The 27,178-nt window shown below is 39.1% G+C and overlaps 1 protein-coding gene across 7 annotated transcripts in view; it reads right to left on the bottom strand.

Moving 5' to 3' along the window:
• ZMYND11 (zinc finger MYND-type containing 11) overlaps positions 1 to 20,804 on the bottom strand; it is a 116,663-nt gene extending 95,859 nt beyond the window's left edge. For 4 of the 7 annotated variants that reach the window (XM_063098948.1, XM_063098951.1, XM_063098952.1 and 1 more), the window contains exon 1: positions 20,018 to 20,136. The gene's annotated coding sequence lies outside the window, so the exon portion shown is untranslated. Of the gene's footprint in view, positions 1 to 20,017; positions 20,137 to 20,699; positions 20,762 to 20,783 lie in introns of those variants that run through there. The other 3 variants (XM_063098950.1, XM_063098949.1, XM_063098953.1) reach the window with 3 other exon arrangements.
• Positions 20,805 to 27,178: the final 6,374 nt, after the last annotated feature.

Raw genomic sequence — 27,178 nt, 5'->3', positions numbered from 1 at the left:
GAGAAACAGGCATTCTCATACACTGTTGGTGGGAATACACAATCTTTATGGAGGGGAATGTGTCAATAACCACCAAAATTACATATGTATTTACTCTCTGACCCAGCAATTTCATTGGCAAAATCACAAAATGATGTATACACAAAGCCATTTATTGTAGCACTATTTGTAATGGTAAATTATTGGGGCCCGGAAAGCGATGCCCCCAAAATGGCATTTGGACATACTGAACTAAAAAGACTCTAACCATCCTTCTGCATCTCTTAATCTTCTGTCTCTCCTCAAGCAGGGTGAGTCTGTTCTCTGCAGTTCCCCTAATTTGCCTAGAAACCAGACCCACCAGAAAGTAACAAAATTGCCTTCTATTCCCTCCCTGAAATGTCATTAACCAGAGAAGGTTAAAACTCATATCCCAAAGGAAGAGACTCAAAATTAAACACCACACCTAGAGCTTAGACAAAGTGTCCTAGACTGTTCTTTGGTCCCATTCAGTTTACAAAGAGAACCATTTACAAACTATTGTCTATTCTTTGGGCCCATTCAGTTCTCCTAAAAATCATTTACAACCCTCCCAGATCACCTGCATTTCCCTGATCTCTCTCTATCCAATGAGGAAGGGCATATAAAATTCTGAGCCTCATGGGGTTGTGGGGTTATCACTAGCTATGGCTTGAATGTGTCCCCCGAAAGTTCATGTGCTATAAACTTGGTCCCCATGCAGCAGTGTTGAGAGGTGGGACCTTTGGGAGGTGATTAATGCATTTCTGGATTAATGGGCTATCAAGGGAGTGGGTTTGTTGTCATAAAGGCCAGTTTCGTGCCGACCCTGTGGCTCACTCGGGAGAGTGCGGCGCTGGGAGTGCAGCGGCACTGGGAGCGCTGAGGCTGCGGGTTCGGATCCTATATAGGAATGGCCGGTGCGCTCACTGGCTGAGTGCGGTGCAGGAGACATCACGCCAAGGGTTACGATCCCCTTACCGGTCACAAAAAAAATAAAAATAAAAAATAAAGGCCAGTTTCACCATCATCATCTCTTGGTAGCCCCCTCACCATGTGATGCCCTGTGCCAGCTAGGGATTCTGCAGAGAGTCCCACCAACAAGAAGGCCCTCACCAGAAGTGACCCCTCAACCTTGGACTTCCCAGCCTCTAGAACTGTAAGAAGTAAATTTCCTTTCTTTATAAATTACCCAGTCTCAGGTATTCAGTTAAAGCAGCAGAAACCAGACTAAGACATCACTCTGCTGTGATATTTCCCCCATGCACTTTAATAAATTTGTATACCTTTTCTCCAGTTAATCTGTCTATTATCAGTTCATTTCAGTGAACCTTCAAAGGGTAGAGGGGAAGTTTCTCTTGGCCCCTACAAAATCAATAAGGAACTGGCTGAATATAGTAGGGAGCATCCATACAGTGGAATAGAAACCAACTATAAAAAAGAATGAATAATCATGTCAAAATGCAACCAAAGAAAAAATGGATAAAGTGAACTTCATCAAAATTTAAAAACTTCTGTGCTTCAAAGGAAACCATCAAAAAGTCAAAAGCCAACCACAGAATGGTTAAAAATATTTGTAAATCATATATCTGACAAAAGACTTCTATTCAGAGTATCAAAAAAATTCTCACAACTCAACAATAAAAGACAAATAACCCATTAAGGCATGGACAAAATATTTAAACACACATTTCTCAAAAAGATACATAAATGACCAATAAGCACATAAAAAGATGCTTGGTATCATTAGGCATCAGAGAAATGCGATCCAAACCACAATGAGATGCTACTTCATGACCACTAGGACGGTTATAACCAAAAAATCAGACAATCACAAGCATTGCAAAGATGCAGAGAAACCGGTATCCTTGTACAGGGCTAGGAGAATGTAAAACGGTGTGCAGTTTTTGAAAACAATTTGACAGGTCCTCTAAATAGAAAACATTCCACACAACACAGCAATTCTACTCCCATACATATGCCCCAAAGAATTAAAAAAAAGAAATAAGTCCACACAAAAACGTGTACATGTATATTCACAGCAGCATTATCCATAATAGCCAAAAAGTGGAAACAACCCAAATGTCTATCAACTGATCAAAAGATAAACAAAATGTGGTATAACCAATGAAATATTATTCATATAATAGGATATTATTCAGCCATAAAAACGAATGAAGTACTGACACATGCTACAATGTGGGTGAACCTTGAAAAAACTATGCCAAGTGAAAGAAGCCAGCTACAAAAGGCCACACACTGTATGTCCCATTTACATGAAATGTTCAGGACAGGCAAATCCACAGACACAAAAAGTGGACTAGTGGCTGCCACAGGCTGGGAGGAGAAGAGAGTAGGGAGTGATTGCTGTTGGATCTGGGGTTTCTTTGTAGGGTGGTGAAATTTTTCTGGAATTAGATAGTGTAATGGTCACAATACCTTGTAAGTACACTAGAAACCACTGAATTGTACACTTAAAAAAAGTCACTGGACTAAATTTATATGTAACTTTCTTCAAGTGAGCAGTCAGCAGAGGATATTTTTTTATAGATTTTATTACAAATTATCAATTTACAAAGAATTTTCAAACCATGATTACTGAGTTTTAAATGTCTCCCCTTCCTTCTGCTGAGGCTTTCCCTACCTTCTAGGAAAGTAGCCATGTCTGTTTTCATTGTTGATACTGCTAAGACTGGCTTTTAAAAATAGCCATTATGAAAATTTTCAAACAGATAAAAGTAGAGAGAATTATATGGATCTTTTGTGCTACAATATATGGCAAAATGTTAATAAATTAAGTCTATATTTTTTCCTCAAATTTCCAAGATGTAGATTTGAAATTATTATACATATTATCCTGAATAACAAGAAATAACAGTGCTTAAGTAAAAATTACATAATTTAGTTAAAAAGCAAACAACTCTTTCTACCACCAGAAATATCAAAGAGAGCACACACTGCCAACTCTCTAACATCAGTGAGAAGATCTGTGCCTTGATTATCTAAAATGGTAAATAATAGACAGTTTTTGTTTGTATTTTTAATTTGGCTCTTAAACTATTTTGTGCTTTTATTAAATAAGTTTTCTGAATCATGACTTGGTTATTTATAAAAACTCAGAACAAACAATTAGAAATTCTCTACTCCACAGATATGTTACTTTTCAAATGAATATAATCCACTATGTACTTCCAAATTTTTTATTTTCATGATATCTGAACATTACAGAAGTAGTTGTTTTGTCTTTATGTAAGGAAGGGGCTTTAAGCTAAAATACATATTATATTTATGATGAGAAATTAATCACATGAAAAAGGGAAAAAAAGATTTACCAACAATAAATTAAAGGTAAGTCATTCATGTAAGTAAAACACTAAAATATAGTGATGCCGGATTTTTCATAATTTAAAAATATGTTCTATAAATTTTCCAAACACATGATTTCTTTAAAAATATCTTAAAATAATGTGATTGGAAATCTAACATATATTGCAAATGCCCATATCTGTTTAAACAGGGTATACAGTAAACACAGCTTTTAGCTCCCGAGGGTTGTCATATACACAGCTCAGCAATACTTACAGCGAACACAGGAGCTGCTTGCTTCTAAACCAGGGTCTCTCAACCTTTGAGATTTGAGGCCAGACGATTCTCGGTTGTGGGGCCATCCTGTGTGTTGTATAGGATGCTGAGCGGCACCCCTGGCCTCTACCCATTCCATGCCAATAGTGTCCCCCAAGGCATGACAATCAGAATTGTCTCCAGACAAGGCCAAATATCCCTTGGGGGGCAAAGCCAGCCCCTACTGTAAACTAAATAGTCAAGCCTCTGCATTCATGTGCTTGAAATTTGTATCTTCTATCTCATCCCTCAGGGTTTGCCACTCAATTTCTCAAAAGATTCTCTTATCCTTTCAGAATTGTTTTAAATATGTTGTCTACCAAAACAGCAGCACACCAGCCTGATGACTGCTGGTCTCTCTAAGAGGACCTCATTGGTTATGGTGGAAAACAACAGAAGTTTCCCTCTGACAAAGGGCATGAGTTTTTAGATAATAAATATTACAGCTATTAGTTAATTTTTAAAGATTTTTGGCCTTGTTTTAATCTTTGCCAAAACTGAAAGTGCAAAAATTGTACCACTTTTTAATTTGCTTTTCTTAAGATGACTGGTGAGGCCAAACATCTATCTTTTCAAGCAAAAAATTTCTTATACACCATAAGAATAGTGTCCTTTGGGTTATCATATATGTTGCCAGTACAGTTCCAGTTTCTTTCTTTAACAGCAAGCTTTTTTTCCACTTTAAATTTGTAAGTAGTCAAATTGATCAATCTTTTCCTTTAAAATTTTTGCCCTTGGTATCAAATGCCTTTCTCAATTTAAAATTTAAAAAATATATACAAAGAAAATAATTTTTCTCCATAAAAATCTCAATTTCTTTGAAGTACATCTAACATCTTATATTTTAATCATATGAGATGCTTTCTGAGAAAAAAATATCCAACAGCCAAATCCTGATCCTCCTTTTAAAGCCATATTTACCAAGAGCCAATTACATACTAAGCCCCTGCCTAGGCTGAAAAGACATAAAACTACAGGAAATAAATATCCAATTAATAGAACACAAAATAAGAGAAATTTTCTTAGATTTCATATGTAGCCATGAAATTTCAGTACAAAATTGATTTTTTAATAAAATGAAATAAACAAGAATTAAAAGATATAAAAATGAAAATCATAAAAATCCTAATGTAGAAAAGCTTTAGCTATTGTATCCACAGTTGATTCTCATTATTCTTGGATTCTGTATGTGTGAATTTGCCTACTTGCTAAAATTGTTTGTAACCCCAAAATCAATCTTCCTGGCATTCTCACAGTCACTCACAGACATGCATGGAGCAGCCAACATTTGAGTCACCCGCTGCGAACGCTCCCAGCTGAGGTCAAGGGGGATGCCTGCCCCTTGTTTCAGACTGTTAAAAAGTGTCCTTTTCAAGATCTATTAAGCGTTACATTTTTCACTTTTTGTGCATTTTTTAAAAGTTTTATTTTTAATTGACCCATAATAATTGTATATATTTATGGGGTGCAATGTGATGTGCTGATACATGTATATACACTGTGTAATGATCAAATCAGGGTAATTAGAAAATGCAGTACCTCAAACATTTAACATTTCTTTCTAGTGAGAATATTCAAAATCCTCTCTTCTAGCTATTTAAAAATATATATTATTGCTAACAATAGTCACCCTACTGTGCAATACAACACCAGAATTTACTCCTCCTATCTAACTGTAACCTTGTACCCATTGACCAACCTCCTCTCCCCCCTCCCCCCAGCCTCCGGAAACCACTATTCTACTCTCTACTTGGTGACTTCGCTGTTTAAAACAGCCCCCGAGCATACTGCTGAAGTGCTGTACAGTGTTCCTGAGTTCAAGAGGGCTGTAATGTGCGTTACAGAGGGACTACACATGTGTCAGATAAGCTTCATCCAGGCATAAGCTATAGTGCTGTTGGCCACAGGTTCCATGTTAATAATTCAACAATACAATACATCCAGAAAAAGGAAGAGGAAATTAATTCACTGATCTGTATGTAAAGCCATTCCAGAAAGTGCTAAAGTAACATCTATAGTGTTTGATGAAATTATGGGAAAGTGGCTAACTTTGTAGATTCATGAGATGACAGATCAATAACAAAAGCATACTGAATAGCACTGTTGTGATGCTAAAGGCCAAAGAAATTTACAGTCACATTACCCAGGGTCAGGAAAATGTTAAACCCTTCTCGCTAGTGCTCACTTTCAAAAGGTGACATAGCTTTAAAAATGTTAAACTTAGAGGCAAGACACATTCTGAAAATCACCAGGCTGCAGAAGAATTTTAAAATACCTGCTAAATGTTATGTAGGAAAGCTTTATGAGGAAGAGACTGGCTTGTTTTACAAGGATATTGGTAAATGAATCCACATAATGCAAATGGCATTCACTAATTCAGTGTTTGTGGTGACTTTATAGAACATAGCTATGCTGAATGAGGAGAACTGAATGTAATTATAATAATGTAATCTTTACTCTTTTGTTTTGAATAGCAATTTTTATAGCGCTGAACATTCTAAAAACCATTTCAAAGATGTAGATGAAGAAAATGGAAACTTCTTTGTGATATTTCCGGTTAGATTAGATACAGCCAACTTTAGATAATTGCCAGTCGGGTAGAACTGGGACTGTGATGATCCCGTAACTGCTCAAACATTATTTCCTAAGAAGTTAGTTAAAAATGACATAATCACTGTCTTCTAGGAAATTAAAAGTTAAAGAAATAGGATATATAAGTATTTTTACTAAAATTTATTTTTAGTTGGCCATTCATTTATTACATAGCAACTACAATAGTCTGTGCTAAATTAACCAGAATATTTTGTTTCTCCAATATTTTTTGAGAGTTTTGTCATAAATTTGTAGACTGTATAACAGTAAATTTCAAATCTGAAGAAAATAGCAATTAACAACTCTGTACTTCAGAACTGGCAGAATATTAATTACTTACAGAATACATCAGCACCAACCTAAAGGTATGCAAGGGTATCAACACAACAGGAAATGAGTCAATTTGTTCAGATGCAAATAGTTCACACCAAAAGAAACCCATCTCAGTAAATGTTTAAATTAGTTTAAATGGTAGAAGATAATTCAAGTAAGTTTATACACATGAAAAATAACAGCATACTACTACAAAGATCCAGGTGATATCTCAACCTGTACTGACCTCTCTTTTTGCCTATTATCTTTTTTATTTAATTCATGAAATTAGCTCAAAGAAAAAGTTTACAATTGAACTTTTCCATTATTTAAGATTCTTATCATGGGAATTACTATAATTTTTTTAAACCGTCAATTATTTACCATTCCATTTAAAAGATATTACACTATAATGAGGGAGAAAACTTCATTTAATTGTGTATATGTGTGTGTGTACACACTACTATAATGAATGAGCAACACCAACACAAGTAGGAAACTACACAACCACAGCAAACACATGCAGCGCATGGGGACAAGTAGCACAGGGGCTCCTGGAACTCACTCCTGCACTGAGGGCAAATGTCATCGAGAATCATGGTGGACATTGAACTTCTGCCCAGGTTTGGAGAATACACTTTCCTATTTTATTTTTGGTTTGACCTTATTGAATTAATATAGATCTCAAAGTGCATGTCTTTGAAAATGTACAAAATATTATATAAATATGAAATAAAATTTGAAACTTTACCATTATTGTACACATTGTGAAGTATCAGGCAACAGTGGACACATGCAACAGAAGGCATTGACAATGTGTGCCAATAAATCAGCCACTTTCTCTAACTAAATTGCCCAATACTTCTGTTATTGCAATAGAATGTCTCCTTCTAATGAGTTTCAATTTTGTTAAAATATGTTTCCTGTAATCTTGAAAAGGAGTGTCAAATAGGTTTGGTCTTATGCAACATTTCTAATTGGTTTGTAGTAACTGCCTAGGGCACTGTGTTGAGAAGGGTTCTGAGGTCAAGGAGTAAATGTATAGGTTTTGGAAAGGAGAGTCAGTCTCCAGGAAGCTGAAAAAATATGTATATATACATATAAAATTATTAATTGTGGTTTATGAAGGCATGTTATTTCCTAAAATAATGCCATTTCATCAGCATTAAAAATGGCCACAGCCTGAGGCATGGCCAGTCTCTAAAACTTGCCAAGATGGTGCTGGGCTAGCTCATACCCAGATGCTTTCAGGCTAACTTTGGGAGAATCTTGGCAAACAATTTCCTCCACTTGTGACCACATTTCTCACACTTTCTCCTTCATTTCCTTTGAAGACAGAGAGGGCAAGGTAACTAGTGACCACTCTTATCATCTGAGGAGCAGTGTTCCATGAAAAAAGAAAAGTAAGAGTGAAATTATTCACCTTATTCTACTATTTCACCATAGAATAACTGCTCTTATCCTAATGATATAATGTCTATTTAAAGTGTAAGACCTGATGAAGTATAAAATTAGTGTCCATATATACTAAAATATACCCAAATTTTAACATACAAATATTAAAAATAGTAAGCTAATTAAATATATTTAGTTATACTTACTATTGTTGTTCTTCCAAAAGTAAAGTCTACATATTTTTTAAATAGTAATTATCCTCATGTTGGTGGTAACTGAAATAGTGAACAGGGATGAGACTCTGGAGGGAGACAGAGTGGTGGAAGGACAGGAGTCCAGGGCAGAGCACTAAGGCACTACGTGTTTAATTCTCAGTGGCAGAAGAAGGGTTGGCAAACACAGAAGCAGCCAAAAGGTTATAAAGAAAAGTGGAAGAGTGTGGCATCACAGAAATGAACAAACAAAAACGTGTTTCAGGGAGGGAATGGTCAGCTGTGCCTACATGCTGACAAAAGGCCAGGCCAAATGAGCATGTTGCAAGTAGAGATCATGGGCAACCGTACCCAGAGCAGTCCCCATAGTCAAGTGGTGGGGGATGCCCAACTGGGGTAGGTTGGGAAATGAGTGAAGAATAAGAGAAAACAAAAGAAAAGACAATTCTTTGGGTAAGTGTTCAGAAGGGGGAGAGACTATGAGGGGGAGAAAAAAGAACCTGGGCAGTGGGTATGGCACTCAGGAAAGATTTTTGTTTTTGTCTGCTGTTTTATTTTGTAATGATGTGAAACATCTGGACATATCCGGTGCAGAAGAGGGGGGTGGCAGCGATCCAGGCCAGAGATTTCGGGGGCTGCTCCACTGAACACAGGTGCAGGGAGCAGCATGCAGGAGAGTAGCCCACTTCCCAGTGCTGGCCTCTCTCTTGTCCTGAGAAAGAGGCCAAAGTCACCTCCAAGAACGAGAGGTAGGAGGAACGCAAAGAAAGCTTAAGTAAGTCATTGTGGAAATTGGAAGAATACGCCAGTCGGAGAAACAAAGTATGACTGAGACCCTGAAAGACCATACAGGCTGGTTTCCAAGAACCACCAGTGGCCCCATCGGCTCCCTAGTTTCTCTCCACCAGGCTGCAGGCAAGGAGACTGTTATGGTTAAATTTGCCCAGAATCTAGGTTTTGCCTACACTGTATAGGAATTGCAAAGATAAAGGGCTAATTCTGCATTCATGTGGCCTACTTTATGTACAGCACTATTACAGTAAAAATGCTAGGTATTTTTAAGAAATTTTAAAAGTTGTTGATCTCTGATCAAGGAATTGGGAAGCTAAGACAATTACAGAGGTAATGGTAAAATAGTAACAAAAGGCAATATGAGAGTAAGAATAGTTGTGGCAAATTTTAGGTGATGTACAAGTTAAATCGACGGAACAGGTCACTGCGGGATGATGGCAATTAAATGGGGAAGATGAATCTCGATCACAACATCAAATGTCAAAAAATTTTAAATTAAACATTATGTTGTTTACTTAATGCATCAGTGCTAATTGTGCATTTAAAAAACATTTGAAAAAATAAACAGAATGACTGGCTGAAGCAAAAGTTTTTATTAGGGGAACAGTGGAGATAAGACTAGAATAGTTAGACTAAGAAGGAGAGACTCTAAAATGTCTTGAATGACATAATTGCTCAGGATAGGAAAATTAACATGGAGAGCCTTACAATTACCTCAGTTTACTGCCTCGTAGCAATTTCCAGGCTACAGCGCAGGAAGGAGAATCCAAAAGGAGTCTGTGGTCTCACTGGGTTAAGGAGGCAGAGGTCAGAGACTAGAGTAGCCAATTCTCAATTTAGCATTTCTTTTCAAAGAATTCAAATTTGTCAGTCACTTACTTTCTATGAATCAGATTTCAGATCCTCTTCACTTCCTGTTATTTACAATATTTAGGACATTCCCTGAAATGGTACCTCTACTTAAGAACAGATGCTGACTTCATAATAATATACCCATCCAACATTTTCCACTCTGTTCTTCAAGTTCAAAGTTTACAGAAATATTCTCTTTGAAATGAAATTCTAACAGTGGCAAATAAAAATATGATTACTGAATGCGTCTGGTAATCTAAAAGTGAGAAAATTATGTACATTTAAGGAAATCTGACTTACACTTTAAAAGCACAGACAGAACTGTTATCAACTGAAGTACAACTGGGAAGACAGTAAGAACACTAACACCAGCGGGATACCAACTGTGGATGAGACTGTGCTGTACAGTCCAAAAAACGGCACATGAAGACCACAGGCCACTCTGTTGACAGTCAGCACCAGACCCAGTGAAGCTTCCCAGTGGGCACTCCCTCAAATTCCTTGTCCCTCTTCCTTTAAAACCCATCTGCCACACACCTTGACTTTTGTGAGATCGGTAAAGAATTATGGACACTATATTAAAGAAGAATTAGAGAAACCTGTGGAAATTATTAGGCACTGCCCAGGTCCTAGGATCCCTGTGAAGCCTCAAAAAGCTTGTGTGACAAGCACAGTTACTGAGGACAGGATGCAGTATTGGCCAGTCATGGCTGTAGCCACAGTGGGTCTTGCAGCTCAAGGACTTCTTCCCAGAGCAAAGGAAGTAAGTCAGACTCTTCTGATACTCGGCTGAAAGACTCAAATCTTGTGGAGGCCGTACCTGTGGAACAACTTGTAAGTGGAAATGACATCCACAATCTGAAGGGATATCAAGAATCACCTGAAATCCAGATAAAGTCCAGGAATAAAGAGGGGGCTAGCCAGAGAGCTAGGCAGAGCCCCAAAAACTTTCTCAGGGGTCTCATTATTGACTGCAGATGTAACCCCTGCAATAGTTCGCCCTAGGGAAAGACATCCAAGCTTTCCTGATACTTATCAGGGTTATGAGATATCCTGGAGAGCACACCATAGCACAGGCAGCAACAGTATGCAGCCACTTCTCAGACACATTGGAATGCCCAGGCATTCAAACTCGATGGCAACCCATCTCCTGAACATTTACCTCAAGATATGACAAAGTAACCAGTGATTACAGCTACATCTGTGACTACCAGGGAGCACCAACCATTGGCATCTTTGATATTCATCTTCTTGGCAAAACACTACCATTTTTAAAGTATCTGAAAGACTTAGGGCTTCCTTCTGGGATGCATTTATTTTTCAGGTTGTTTCGATTATCTTGTTTCTTTAGGAAACTTAGTGGATCTGATTCTTGAAAGAGAATTTCTGAGACTTAGAGCTAAAGGTTCCAGGGTACACCATTCTCTATAACCTATTCCAAAAAGAAATATTTTTTAAAGGTACATATACCACTGTCTATTTTTAAAAATAAAAATTTTAAACTTGAAAAGTTAAAAAAATGTGGAAATTTTAAAAATTAGAGTCCAGACCCATCACCAGAGAAAATCAAAAAGAAGTAATTCAACCACTCATGATTGAGATCCAGTGTGCTAAATCACTCCTGGTTCCTAATGTGAGTTGCACAGCACCATCATCTAAAATCCTGAAGAATTTATTTAAAAGAATAAATAAGGTCCAAGTACTACTGCAACTAAGGCTTACAGTACAATATTTTTCATTAGCATCTGTTTAAAGTATACAAATGAACCAAGAGAAAGTCTAACTTTAAATTGAACTGCTCGTTGTTCAGCTTTTAAATGACTTTAATGTACTTAAAAGTAGCTGGAAATAAAACTAGTTTTATTTGAATAATCCTAAAAAAAAATAAAATTCAACTTTCAAATGACTTGAGTGACAGTTTCTTACCTGAAACAATCCAATATGAATATTGATCAGAAGAGGCTTCTTAAGATTATATGTGTAAAACACGTAGGTGCAGAATGGTAAAATGAGTAGTTATTTCAAAATAAAAAATCTCAGGTGTTTTGTTATTAAATTTGATATTTGTAAACATATAAGAAAACTACTAAATTATAAATACAGTAGAAAAATTAATTACCTTAGACTTTACATCCTCTATAATTTAAAAAGATAACGTCTCTAATGGCAAATAACTCCCCTCAAATCTATTAAATGCGATATCAATGGGAACCCAAATAAATTATTCTCATTTTTTTCTATTGTAAGAACTGGGCCATTAAAGTAGATATATTTTATATTAATTGGAGAAGGGCTCCATGTCAAAATTCAATTGAAGAGTAAGGACCTGCTTTCTCAAACAGCATATCCCAGATGCAGTTTTGAGATACAAAAATAATCAATAAGCATATAAATCAAGAATCTAAAAAAAAAAAAAAAATCTAAAACAAAACAAAAAAAGCTAAAAAATTCATAATGGCTTTCAAACTAAGAGAAGTTCCCCATGCTTAGCCTTCATTAAAAGATTATTTATTTTAAAAAATCTTTCCATAGCTATTAAATATGAGAAAGCCATACTTAATATCCCATTGCAACATTACTATTGATGACTGTCAGAATGATCTTCATCTGTCCATGTTATAACTCAGTTGGTCTGTTTCTCTCTTCACCATATGCTTCTCATTAAATGGTATTTTTATTTTAGGTGACAGTACACACCCTACAGAATTCTGAAACCTTAGCACTTAGAGCAGCTTTCAAGAGATTAGTTATTTCTATTCAAATTGAACTTTCTCAGCAAAGGGAATATTAAAAGATTCCTCAAGACAATGACTTCCCCTTCTAAAGCAGCAAGAATACTTGAATATTAGAGTTGATTCTGAATATTTTCAAACATTTTTCTCCTATACAAAAGTATTAAAATAAAGATTGTTGTCCCTCTGTTGCCCTGCCCCAAGTTATCTTCATAATGAGCTGACATAGTGACAGCAAGAAAATGAGCCAATTATCTGCTTATTCTTAGATTACTAGATGTCATTGCCAGTGAAATTGGAATTAACCAGAACTTTATGTATGGAATGTTCTGATTACCAGGAGTATTCTAATATTCCTTGCTTTCCACCTCCTGCTTTTGTAAGCAGGGTGAGCACAGTTTTACATGTTATTAATATTACACACTTTTGCAGACTTATAAAGGCACATTGGGAAGATGAAAGTGTATCAGTACAAAGATCCAAGAGGTTGATGGGCTTTGGGGAGACAGAGCAGAATAACCAAGTACAGGTTTGGCAGTCATACACCTGAATTCAGACCAATAAGATTATGTCTGTGTGGGCATGGGCACCAGTAACTTAACCCTTCTGAGTATGTTTCCTTATGATAAAATCCTTACAATAATACTTCCCTCATGATGCTGCTGTCAGGACTAAATAAGATATGTAAATTGCTAGTACGGTAGAGCTCAATAAGTGACACCTTTAGAAAAATAATGGTGCTGCCACAGGCAGTGTTTACGATGAAATCCAGCTTCCTGCAAACTGCTTTCAAGTATACTTTGAAAGGGAACTACCATGCACAGTCAAATTAGAACACATGTAAGTCCAATCCCTTGCTATAAACCGCAGTATCTTCCTGGTTTTCAACAGCACTTTTAACCCGAGTTATCAGAGTTAGTACCATGTGACAAGCTCTCAACAGAGACCCACTTAAAATATCTGTATACATCTTTTTTGTGTGTTCACATGATAAATGCTTAAACTGGGAAATAAGGTCCTTCGTTCTTCACATTATATTTTATGCTTACTTAACATACAAGCAGACCAAACTGGTGGGGTGGGGGGGGAGACACTAAAAATTTTAAAATTTAAATCTTTCACTTAAAAGCCCAGATAATATCTGGAGAACATAATATATGTTTGCTATTTACTACAGTTCTATTTTTCAAACAGTACAGTAAAAAATTACTAATCATAATAAAGTTGCTTTTAAAACACCTCAGATGGGATTTTAAAATCTCAAAGCTATAGCTAGAATAAATTTGAAGTCATCAGTGTTATGACCTCACAAATAACCTTAATCAAATACAATGTATCTTAATTGATACAATGTACCATAGTACTCTGGACTGACTTTCTTCTCTGTTACACTTTATTGTGCTTACTTCAGTAACTATGTTACTCTAAACTATAAACTCTACAATGGCAAGAACCCTCTTTTCTTGTTCACCTTAGTACCTAGCAAGTGTCTGGCACATAGCAGAGTTTCAATCAATAACAATATATTAATAAATGAGTCAAGACATTAAAATTGCATACATTCTACTTTGAAGAAAATATATTTTAATGTCATCTTAACAGAGTAATTATGGAGTAACTTGAACTATAACAGCATTTACTTAAAATTAGTTGACCTTCTATACTTAAATATTACTGAGTTTACAAAAAATAAAAACTCTTTTATGTACACAAGTTTTCAGCCTAATACGTAAGATACTGTGATCTGTAAATACATCACTCTCACCTCTGAAGAACAAATAGATAAAAGAGGCTATATGATCCTTTAAAAACTCTGATATAACAGTATTCCACCACCTTTGTCATTTCTATTTGTTTAATTTTACATATAGTTAGACAAACTTTTAGCCATTTATTGAGCAAACACTCTTCATAAGACATTTGCCAATATTACCAACTCTAAGTTAAATTTGCCACATACCCAATGTGACAGTAGCTTTACAATGCCTTAATCACGTGAATAAATCACTTAAGTGTTTGCATATAAGGGTACTTCTACTGTCATCTGATCAAACAAATATTAAAAATTTTTACCCTGCATTTTATTATGAAAATATTTTCCAAGATGCAAAATTTTCCTTTAAAGAAACCAGTGTTAAAAATCAGAAAACTACTCTTGAATAGAAAATGTACCCTCCAAAATACAATGAAAGAGTAACTAAATGTCTAACTAAATTAGATTATTTGAATTACGTTAAATATCCAAGTCTAGCAATTTGCTAAATTTCCCTACTAAAATATATAATAAATTATACATATACTAAAAAAAAATCCAAATTATTTTTTATTTTACAGACGATTTCTGTGCATTTGTACATAATTTCGATGTTACCTCTTGTATAGCATTTTCACAATACAAACTAAATTAACTTCTTAAGCATTTTCTAAGTGGAAATCAGTAACAGCAGGCACACCCACACACCAAAAAAAGGTCTTTCCTCAAAGCAGTAATTCATTTCTGCATATGTTTTAAAAATTACAGCTGAGCCATGATTATTCCAAAAAAATATTCTACTGGGTATTTAGATTTGGATTCTTATCTCCCTCCTATTATCTTATTTTCTATCACTTACCTCTTATCCCAGGGATTCTCAAACTATTACATTACATAGATCACATTTTCTCTCGAAACACCTAATTCACCCACTTATCTTGTGTGTGTGTGTGTGTGTGTGTGTGTCCATGAGCACATGCACTAGGATGGGGGGGCTACAAGGAGGTGACCCTTCCATAACTAAAAGGAAGACTACTGTGCTTTAAGATGATAATATGCAGGGTTTTTAAAAGTGGGATACTGTGTGTAAATAACTTTTCACAACAGTGGATGTACAAAACATAATATACAGTCATGCACTGCATAACAACTTTGCTGTCAATCACGAACTGCACATATGATGGCGGCTCCACAGATTAGAATGGAGCTTAAAAACTATCACTAGTGACATTATAGCCTTCGTAACACTGTATCGCAATTACATTTTTTATATATAAATTTAGCATAGCCTGAGTGTACAGTGTCTGTAAAGTGTACAGTCATGCACAGTGATGTTCTAGGCCTTCACATTCACTCGCCACTCATCACTGATTCATCCAGACCAAAATCCAGTCCTGTGAGCTCCATTCTTCGTAAGTGCCCTACACAGGTGTATCATTTTTTATCTTTTATATATTTTTACTGCACTTTTTCTGTGAAGAGATACATGCTTACCATTGTGTTACAATTGCTTACAGTATTCAGAACAGTAACATGCTGTACAAGTTTGTAACCCAGGAGCAACAGGCTATACTATATAGGTTTGCATAGTGCACTCTATGATGTTCACACAACGAAATCGCTTAATGATGGATTTCTCAGAATGCGTCCCCTTCATTAAGCAATGTATGGCTGTGTATAATTATCATGGTACTCATTTATGTTATAAAATTGTAGATACCAAAACATTTCAAAAATAAAAACTAACTGAGGAAAACACACTGATAACCTGAAGAACAATCTCCAGGTCACAAATATCTGCACAGAATCACTTCACCAAAGCAGATTTACACTTGTTTTGAAAATTTTACAAAGGCATTGCAAGAAAGTAACTGAAAGTGATTATGTGAGAGATACGGGTAGAAATTAAAGTCACATCATTTATTTTTTACTTGTCAAAATTTGTAGTAGAAATGTTGGTGAGAGATTAGCTCCCTTAAAGATTGAATGAACAGGTGACCAGCAGTTTTTCTTTGTTTGGAAAGTCTATGAGCTTTGAGCAAATATAAAATGGTTATGGACAGGATGATAGATGTGGGGGGAAGAGAAAAATATTAATTGAAAACCAATGGTTAAACTCTCATACTGTGTAGTTCAGCTACTTGTAGTATTCATCAATGATGAAGAAGTAATGATAAAAAAAAATCATTAAAATCGCTTCAGGTAAATGAACCCTGAGGAGTATAACAAATGCTTATTTTTCAACCTTCTAAGATAACTAAAGTGAAAAAACAGAGAGATTCAGAGGCATGCTATCATAGACAAATTAGTAAATCAAGGCACATAATAAGGGGGCATGCCACACTTATTTCAGATCTCATCTTTCTTCACACTAGTTTAATTGTTATATTCTGAGGTGAATTTGACTTATGAACCATCATGAGCACGTACTATGTATATGACAGTCCATTTTTTCTTTCCTTCTACTCTTCCTGTGACTTGTAAGTGGGGATGGGGGGCGGGGTGTGTGTGGCCACATTGACAGAAGCAAAGGAGAAACAAAACAAAACAAAATCAGAAACAGAAACTTTCTACATATAACTTCTACCATGGGAAGCAAAAAGTCATGATGGATGAGGCTTAGATTACCCTTGAATTTCACTTCAATCCATGCTATGGGCATGTGAGGTATCAAAAGCTAAGGTACATGGTACTTGAGATCCAAATGCCAGAACTACCATTTCCAGGAGGTAACTTTTATACTGGCAGCTCTTTAAAAATATTGATGGGTATGCAATACACACATTCCTTCTTGTACTAGAAGAAAACAGTGTAAGTAAACTAAAAAAATAATTCTCAAAAGGACAGAAAATGCCATCTTTCCTCCTGCCTATATCACTTAAGATTAGAATCTCACTGGGAACACAAGACTGCCTGGATCAGAACACAGTGTGAAAATACCTTTGTTGAGTCTATAGATTGAGTATCTATATTTCCTAAGCTAACTAGAAAACAATGCATTGTAATAAGGAGCTCAACTTGTATTAACCTACCTGTAGAGTACTTATCATGAGCCAGGCACTGTTTCAATTGCTTTAAAAATGGTACCTCAGATATCTAATCCTCACGATAAACCTATGAGGCTGGTACAATTATTATCATCCTTGTTTCTCCTATAAGGAAACTGAGACAAGACATGGCAGGTTTAAGTAATTTGCCCAAGGTCATTTTGCTAGTAAATGACAAAAGTAAAATTCAAACCCAAGCCACTGGACCTTAAAGTCTATGCTCTTCATCATTTTGCCCTGCCACCTCTCTAATGACAAAACAAAAACCAAACAAAAAAGACCCTACTCACCCTGTAAAAAAAAATTCAGTGTTAAATCCAAGTTAAGATTTTCAAACAGTGAAAAGTTTCTAACTATTATAAAACTAAGTTGGTCTATTCATTTTCTCCTTAATTTTTTTTCAAGATACAACCTCTTTCCTTAAATATGATGATATTTTCCATGCAGATTTCAAATGCAGGACAAGGAAGTTAATAATCTGACACCAGAGGGTTACAGCTTTAAGTAAGCAGTGTTAGAGCAGTAGTTGATACTTCTATTATAAATGTTAAAATTCTTAGCACCAGTTACTGTCTCAATTATGGTATACCAAAGTGTATGTCTCTGGTATACACTATCTGAACAACCCTAAAAAGAAAAAAAGGGGAGGGTAACAAAAGGGTGACAGTTCTAATAAACATGTCATTCACTGAAACACACAAGATGACATCCATTTAAAGCACCAACATAATGACATCCTAGAAATATTTAGTATGAACTAAAAAGCTAAATTATAACATTTTAATTAATTTATCTTTGTAAAGCTGGAAACACTTACACGTATATTTATTTAAACACCTTGCAAATAGTAAAGGCAAAAATAAATTGCCTGATTTAGGAAACATAAAAGGGAGAATCAGTTTTCATATGAGCCAATATCTATGGAACAAAAGTACCATCTAAAATATAAAAATTCTTTTAATCACAGAGATAAGCAACAAAAATATTTTGATTATGTCATAATTACATCCCATATATTCTGGTCTTTGAATCTCTAGCCAGCCATCTTACAAAGAAGAGTCAACCAAAATGACTATAATGTAACCAGCACCAGTTAGTCAAAAACAAGGAAGATAATATGCCTACACAGAAATTCATATTTTATCTCCTGCTTGTACAAATTAGACATTCACAAAAATTACAAATATGACCTTACCAACCAGAAAGCACTCAAACTTTTAAACTTTTAATGTACAACCAACACTATCTTCCTGATAACTTCCAACGATTAATTAGAATCAATGACCCAACAATCTGAAAAGGTGATGCATCCCATAATTACTAAGCTAAAACTACTATATTTCTCAGTTTAAAAAAAAGTAAATGTTTATTTTCTGCTTCTGTACAAATAGGTTAAATTATCTTTAAGAATGCTCTTGCCGCCATACAACACAGCTTATGAATATAGAATGCCCTGGTGAGGCATCGGAAGGACCCGGGTCCTAAACCTTGGGGAGCAGTGTGGTCCCTAAAACCCCAACCTGTTTTACCACCTCCCGCCTGAGGGATGCCTGTTCCCGGAATGGGCCACCTGGGCACCTCCTTCACTCTCACAGACACGCATGACACCGGGCACCAGGTCCATGCTGTATGGGGCATGGAGGTGCTACCTATACACTGCATGATACTGGGTACTGTGTACACACCGCATGATACTGGGTACTGTGTACACACCGCATATGACACCAAGTAGTACGTATACATCATATACGACGCGGGAACCACATATACGTCACATACGAGGGTATTTCCAAAAGTTCTGGGAAAACGGAATTAAAAATAACACGAATCTTTCCATAACCTTTTCGAAGACCCCTGGTATAACACAAGGTAGTATGCACACACTGCATATGACACTGGGTCCTACGTACACAGTGCAAGTGACAAGGATACTGCGTGCACACAGTATATGACACCGAGAAGTACCCATATACCCAGTGTATATAACACGAGGTACTGTGTACACACCATACACGACACTAGAGTGCCCTGCACGAAGTGCACAGGGCGCCGGGCACTGCGCACACACCGCACAGGAGACCGATACCGCGCACACACCGGCCCGGGAGAAAAGCGCAGGGGAGACCGTGCCGGGGAAAGGTCGGGGCTGCGGCCCCGGGAGGCCCCCTAGGCCAGCTGCGTCCACAGCCGCTGCTGCTCAGAGCTCCGGGCTCAGGAGGGCGGCGGACCCCGCAGGGCCGCCCCGAGGCCCGGGCGGACCTGTTGAGGCGGCGCCGGGGTCGCCCGCAGCCCCGGAGAGGGACGGACACCGCCGCAGGCCTCGGCCCGACCCCGACGCCGCCTCCCGCGCCCCGCGCCGGCCTGGCCGTGCGCTGGCCCCGGAGGCCCGGCCGGGCGGGTGGCGCGGGGCTCCGCGGGCGGCGCTCACGCGACGCCGCGGCTTCCCGGCCCGAGCAGGCCCCGCGCGGTCCTCGGGGCCTCCTTCCCGGGCCTGCGCGCGGTCTCCCGGGCGAGGGCGGCGGGCAGGACGCGCAGATCCCGCAGGCCCCACCGCCGCCGCCACCGCCCTCGAGGGCCCGTCGTCCCGGAGCTCCGGCGCAGCGCAGGCCGTCCGCGCCCCCGCCCGGGAGGCCGCATCCGGGCGGTCCCAGCCGCGCGGCCGCGCCACCGCCCGCCGCCCGCCCCGCCGGCCGCCGCCGCCGCGCTCCCCACCATTATGCTCCGGCTCCGCCGCCACCGCCGCCGCCGCCGCGCCCTCCCCGCCGGGCCGCCTCTTCCCGCCGCCGGCGCCTCTCGGGCCTGAGCCGGCGACGGGCGCGGGGGGCGGGGGGCACGCTCGGGCCGCCTCCGCCTCCTCCCCGCCGGCCTCCGCCCTCCTCCCGGCTCCCCCCGCCCGGGCCCCGCCGCCGGCTCCGCGCGCAGGGCTCGGGCGGGGACGCCATGTTGTCGCCGCCGCCGCCGCGGGGACGGGCCGGGAGGAAGGCGAGGGCCGGGGCGCGGGCCCGCCGCCGCACTTACTGTGTCTCGTCGCCGAGCGGCGGGCCTGGGGGCCGGCGCGGGGACGGGAGGGGGCCGACCGGGACGTGCGGGGTCTGCGCGGGGCCCGAGGGGCTTGCGGGGCCGGACGGAGCCCGCGCGGGGTCGGGAGGGGGCTGGCCGGGGCGTGCGGGGCCGGAGCGGGGCCGGAGCGGGGCCGGCGCGGGTGGCGAGTTGGGCGCCGCCGCCCGGGAAAGTTGGCGCCCCTGCGCGGCCCGGCGGCCGCTCTCAGCGCTGCGCGGCGCCCCCGGCCGCCCCGCTCCCGCTCCCGCCCCCGGCGCTGCCTGCTCCTGCCCGGTGTCCCCGCGGCCGGCCGCCTCCCGCCCCGGGCCCGCAGCCCGTGCACGGCCGCTCCTACCTTCCCTCCGTCCTGTCTGTCTCAGCATATTCTCCTGTGCCCGCACATGCACTCCATGTCCACACACACGTGAAAGCCACGTACGTGCAGGCGCGCTCGAGCGCCGAGCGGGGCGCACCGACAGCCCGGGCGCCGGGGCAGCATCGGCGGGCGCGGGCCGCTCCCGGGCCGGGGACGTTCCGCAGACCGCGTGGCCCGAATGGCAGAGGCTCTGAGAAGCGTGAATTCTTACATTAGCACCATCGGTAACGTAGTTTTAATCCCTTTTAAGCCTGTCCTCAAAAAGAATGGCAGGGACAGCCAAAAGTCCTCATTCCATATATACGCAAAGAGGACTTCGAAGGGAACAGGACCGCCCGTTATCACTTTGGCAAGAACGCTACAAATTCGTATGAAGAGAACTAGATTATCTTAAACTTTGTGGCTTGAGAAAGTCTCAGAGATAACCGTACATTTATAGATTCCATATATTTTCCCTAATGGCCTTTCTCTGCTAGGAGTTTGGAAGTCAGCAGAAATTTCTTACTCTCATCCTCACTGGACGTATGTACTTGAAAATCAATAGGAACAGTCCTGGAAATTTTGGAATTCTAACCCAATTTATAAATCTGTTTTCATAGCTATTTCTAAATTAGAACTTGGAAGCGGGAACAGGTCTGTGATGTACACGAGTCAAAAAGATAATCTTCCAAAGCATTCACACCCACCCCTGGTTCTGACACTTCCTGCAGGGTTTCTGATTATTGCAAAGAACATCACAAAATAATTTTAATTCATTTTCATTTTAAGGATAAATGTGCGCTATTAAAATTCAGTAAAAGGGTTAAAGAGTGTCAGAAGAAAATCAAACCATACCTGGTTTAAAAGCTGGACCAGGAATTCCAACAAGGAATAGCTTTAAGCGAATCACATTTTTAAAAAATTTTAAGTCTGTAATTTCATCTATGAAATATAGGACTGCTTGGTTCCATATTTTATATATATCTTTTAGGAAAGAATTGGCTGCTTAACTTCACATTTTCTGCAATTATACATTGTAGGCATCATTTCAATCTTTATACCCAGATACCATCTCTCATTCTACTTAATGTAACTTAGATAACTTATCCCTGAATTTCCTTTTGGCTTTGCCTAGAGTTTAGCCCTCGGCTCTATTTTCCCCTCAGTACGGTTTTATTTACCTCACTTGTCCTTTAGCTGAGTGAATATGCGTGTGTGGGTCTGAAGGTCAATGGCCGGAGATTGCCAGGAGGCTCAGACGACCAGAAGAGGCGAAGAGTTATTTCCACACAACCATGTCAGTCGTGAATTTATCTACCAGACTGTGAAGAGAGGACGAGGGGCCCAGGTGGAGAAAGAGGGAAAAAGGAAGAGAAATGGGACAGGAGGAATGGTGTGCATCAACTCGGGAGCACTTCAGAGATTCAGCATCACCTGAGGAAGGACCCCCATGCATGACCTTTTCCAGATTCACCTCTGAGAAATGTAGAGAGAGAAGGTATGGATTATTCAACAAAGTGGGGTGGAAAAATTCTCTCTTTAAAGAATAACTTATATCCTCACTTTACACTACACTCTTTTTGCAAAGTCCAAATGACTTAAATAATATAATTGTAAAAACTGAAAATTGTTTCTTCAAAAGTGAGAAGGAAATATAAATGAATATTTGTAAGATTGAGGAGGGAGAAGAATATCCAAAGCCCTAAAGCAATGGCGAAAAAATCACACACACACACACACACACACACACACACACACACACACACACACACACACACAAATTTGACTATGTAGAAATATGTAAATCCTATACATCAAAAGCATAGTCCTACTCTAAAATATGCCTATAAGAAGTTCTAATACTCCTTTTCCACTTTCTTCACATAATAAGAACCAATTTGGATTTCTCAGGACTCACTTAGGGCCACATTTGCAGCTATTGGAGTATATAGAGTCCCTTGTTGAGTTCCCAGAGTGTTCCTGGTTTGCTACTATGTAGCAAGAATAAGCTCATGCACTGATGCCCATGAAATACATTGTTTTCACTTATTTTGCCTTTACTATTATGTTTGGTTTTATGTTTTTGTTTTGCATTGAAGGCTGAATTCCATAGACATTGAGTGTTATACCTATGCTATGTTTAAGAACATAGTATTAAGTGTGCAAGTGTAGAATAGCTATGAAAAGTTTCAGGAATGCAGATGAACTGCACACTATAGAGAAATTAGTGAACAGAAAGAATTATGTTGTGGTATGGTAACTAATGTAAACTAGTGAAATAAACAGGTTAATTTTAACGAGGTTTGTGGGGACTCAGGAACACAGCATTTTTTCTAATTTAAAGTAATAGTAACTGAATTTTCAACTTATAATGGTTTTTCAGTAACAAATTATCCTTGTAAGGTGAAGAAGGCTGTACAAATAAAATTAAAAGGCAAACAAGCTCGGAGAATATATATGCAAGAAATAAGTACTAGGGAGATAACACCAATAAGATACCCCCCAAAAGACAAAGGCCATGGCTAATTTAGAAAAGAAATATAAACTATTAATAAATACTGAGTAATATTCAGATTCATTGGTAATAAGGATAAAACAATGTGACACTGCTTTTCTTCAAATGGCAAAATTCTTTTTCGATGATGCTGCTACTAAAGGTTAGCAAGATGGATATTCACACTATTGGTGGGAAATTGAATTAGTATAAACTCTCTTAAGATACCAGGAGGCTTAAAAATATTTATATTTTTCACTCTAGAGCTCCACACTTAAAAATCTACACTAAAAATATCATCTGAAAGACAGGCAAAAATGTATGGACAAGAGTGTTATGTTGCTTCCCTACTTAAAAGTCATCAGTGATTTTCTACTGCAATTAGAAACCCTGTTCCTTGGCTCAGGAGGTCCAGCATCTTCTGGCCCCTCCCTACCTCCTAACTTTAATTTCATTCCAACCTCGCCGACCTTTGTTCCATCTCAGGACAGTACAAGGTTTGTTCCCTCCTCCTGGAATATGCCCCCATTTTCCCAATGCTAATCCTACTCAACCTTCAGGTATCTGTTCAAACATGACTTTTTCCGAAAGGACCTTCCTGAGCCCCCACTCTAAATTAGGTCCCCCTCTATTTTTCTCCATAACACAAGATCATTTGTTATGCTGTGTTTGCCTTAGCCTTATAGACTGACCAGATGATTTTTTTCTTCATGGCATAGCCAGCACCCAATACATATTGTTAAATGAAAAAGTGTGGCAGGTAAGGTTAGTGGGCTCATTTGAAAGCAAACCACTGTCAATGTTTCAGTGATTTGTTTTTAAATAACATAATACCAGTGGCTCCTTCACTCAGGTATTGTAGTCTTTCTTAATGTATATTAATTAACACTGCATGTTAATTGGATCATGTTGTACTGAGGTTAATAGCTCAGGGCTAAGGAGTAAAGCATCTTGTAATGCAGGTCTTCAAGCCCTGAGAGGAGCTGTGTAATGTTCTCTCTGCCCATGTATGCTTATATATATAACAGAAGAGGTATGTACACCTGGGGTGATACTTTTGAAGCATATGAAAGTGCTTTTCTCCTTTACATTTCCATGCATGTGATGGCCCTAGTTAGCATCCATGTACTGTGCAGGGAATAAGGATTTTCACAGCAAGACTGTAAATAAAGTTAATATTCAGCTTATGAGACTCTGAATAGGAAATTTTCATCTCTAGCAAGACAATAAAATTACAAGCATGTCTTTGTTGAGAGAGAAAATGATTCTTTGTTATTTTTCTCCATTTTTAACATATTTAGAAACAGGACTGGCCTAGTAGGCTACTTAATTTCACCACCCAGAGTGGGAGATTGGGGATGATGGTGGGGGAGAGAGGAAACATGAGGTGTATAATTGCCCAGGGTTAGGCACTTTCCCCAAATATTTGGAACTCAGAAATATTTGGCAGTCAGAGTAGGCACTCAAAAATATTTGCATTAATGAGTGAGGTTCATCACAATGATTTTTTGTAATATCAATAATATCAAATAGAAATAAGATTAGAGAATCCAACAATAGAAACTATTAATTAAAAAGGAATATAAAACTATATATGATTTCCATTTTGTTAAATATTAGCAGGAAATATTGTGGAATAAAATGTTAAAATGCATATATTGGGTTAAAAGTATCTTCTTTTTAAAAATTTTTATTCATAATCAGAAAAAAATTATTAAAAATACCGACCTAAGAAACTGGTTTTTCTCCCTCTTTGGAACTACACCTTACTTTAAAGAATATATGCTTTTCAGAAAATTAGCTATAAACTTATGTTGCACAAAATCTTATTTTTCCACAGATTTCTACAGTTAACACATAAAGAGATTTGTGTCTATAATCTATAAATAGCTCACATCCCAGAATTTTTGTTAAAAATAAAATGTAACTGTTGGGCACTTGAAGCTAACAGTAAGTGTAAAATATATGTGGGTAGCCTTCACAGAAGCAGCTCACCATAAGAAAAAGTTTGTAAATGTGTTACTTACCAATGAGTCTAAACTCTAACTCATATCAAGTGAGTTACACTAACCTTACACTAACCGTATTGTCATGATATCCAGGTAATCATATATCTCATCTAGACACTCATGTAAAACAGATAAAGAGAAGAACTGCTTTGATTGATGGGTGGGATGGATGTTCTGCATATCCTGATCCTGCAGGGACAGCTCTGCAATGTCCCAGAGAAGCCCCAAGGCTCAGTATCACCCACTTTGAAAGTCACCAATCCAAAAAGGAGAATCAAGAAGTAAAGATTTGTCTGTGTTCGATACTGCAGGGAAAATATAGGAAAAATGTTCAGGGCCCCTCAGATGTTCAGAATCTTGCTGAGCATTTGACATAAATATTCACATATGCACAGGTGTTCCTTGGTTATTATCTAATGTAATTGCGTATAGGCACTCAGGTGTCCTGGGCTGTGGACTTACGTATAAAGGACTAACAACTCTGATACACGATGCTGCAGCCCCCTTGGAACACCCTGGGAGGTCACTAGGGCGGCTGCTCCTAGCTCTGAATAAAGCCTATTAATTTCTTACCCATGGCTCCCAGGATTTTTTCCTATTACCCAGCTCATGGACCTGCGTGTGAGCGGTTTGTGACCCAGTCTGTACAACGGGCTTGAGGGGTTTATGAACTCTAGGCCCTAGCTTGACAGATACTATAAAATGTACAGTTTTGCGATGTAAGATACCACTTCAAGCAGTTAGTTACTAGTAATGAAGTGTGGGTTGTTGCAAATGACTATGTCTAAGTGTAAACTGCAGGTTACCTGTCACTACACCCTTTTCCACTTGTTTGCCTTCAGAGATGCTCTCTGAAGTAGGAGAGAAAGGGATGGAATTAAGTCATCCATGAGCGAAACATTGCGCCTCAGGTGTGTGTGCCTAGTGAATGGCATCTCTTACATATGCTACAGCTTCCTACTCTCCATAAGAGAAAAGAGGATAAGAACTATTATTTAATAGAAGACAGATACTGAGGTGAGCGGCCACAGGTGTGGCCACTGCACAAGGGTCGGACTGTGATGGTGGAGGGGAACTTCCCAGAGGTCAATAAAATATTTCCTAAGACTACACAACTTACTTTGATCTTATTTCATGTCTTTATGACTCATTAGATTTCCCATAATCTTAGGCATTAGATATTCATATTTGGGGCATGAATGTGGTTTCTCCCTATCTTCACCAATCTTAAATTAGCATTCTGATATATGTTACAATATAACAAGTTTATTTAGTGTTGTTTAGTTTCCAATTATCTGTAGATGATTAAAAATCATGTTTTGAAACTAGAAATTTGTGGTCCAAACTCGAATGACAATTACCATTCATTGATGCTGCCATGTCTGTGGCTCAGCCTGAGGCAGGCACTGTGCATATCTTAATTCTTAAAAAACCTTCCAGTGTGAAGTAAGAGATCTATTTCCATTGAAAGCACAATTCCTCCGCTGCCGCTGCCGAAGTGGCTGCTTTTGACACCACAGCAGCCAAACTTGCCAGGCCTGCTTTCAGCACCTGGGGGCTGCAGTACCCAGGCTGCAGGCAGTTTTTAGTTCTCCACACCGGTGGCTCCTGAAACTCAGTTCCCTGCTTCTGTTCATGAATGTCCAGTATTTATTAGAATAGGTCCTCTCGCACCCAGGTTAATACACTTCAGGAAATTTAAAGGAAAGTAAGACTCTGTCTTTTCAAGGACAGCTTATCATAAAAGATGAGAAAGGGGTGTTTGTGTATGTATGTGCCTTTTTCTTGTCTCTGTTCTCTAGCATGGCATAGTAGAAAGTGCATGGGCTTTGGTATTAGAGCACCTGAGTTCAAATTCCAACTCACTGTGAGACCCTGAAGTGATTTTACCATTTTGAACCTCAATTTCCCTATTTGTTGGGGGCATGGATTTTTGACATCAGATTGCTTGGGTTGGAGTCCTAACTCCAACATTC

The sequence above is a fragment of the Cynocephalus volans genome, chromosome 6 (genome assembly GCF_027409185.1).
Source record: "Cynocephalus volans isolate mCynVol1 chromosome 6, mCynVol1.pri, whole genome shotgun sequence".
Taxonomy (NCBI): Eukaryota; Metazoa; Chordata; class Mammalia; order Dermoptera; family Cynocephalidae; genus Cynocephalus; species Cynocephalus volans.
Note: the sequence above shows the minus strand (reverse complement) of the source record. Positions and strands in the feature narration are given on the sequence as shown.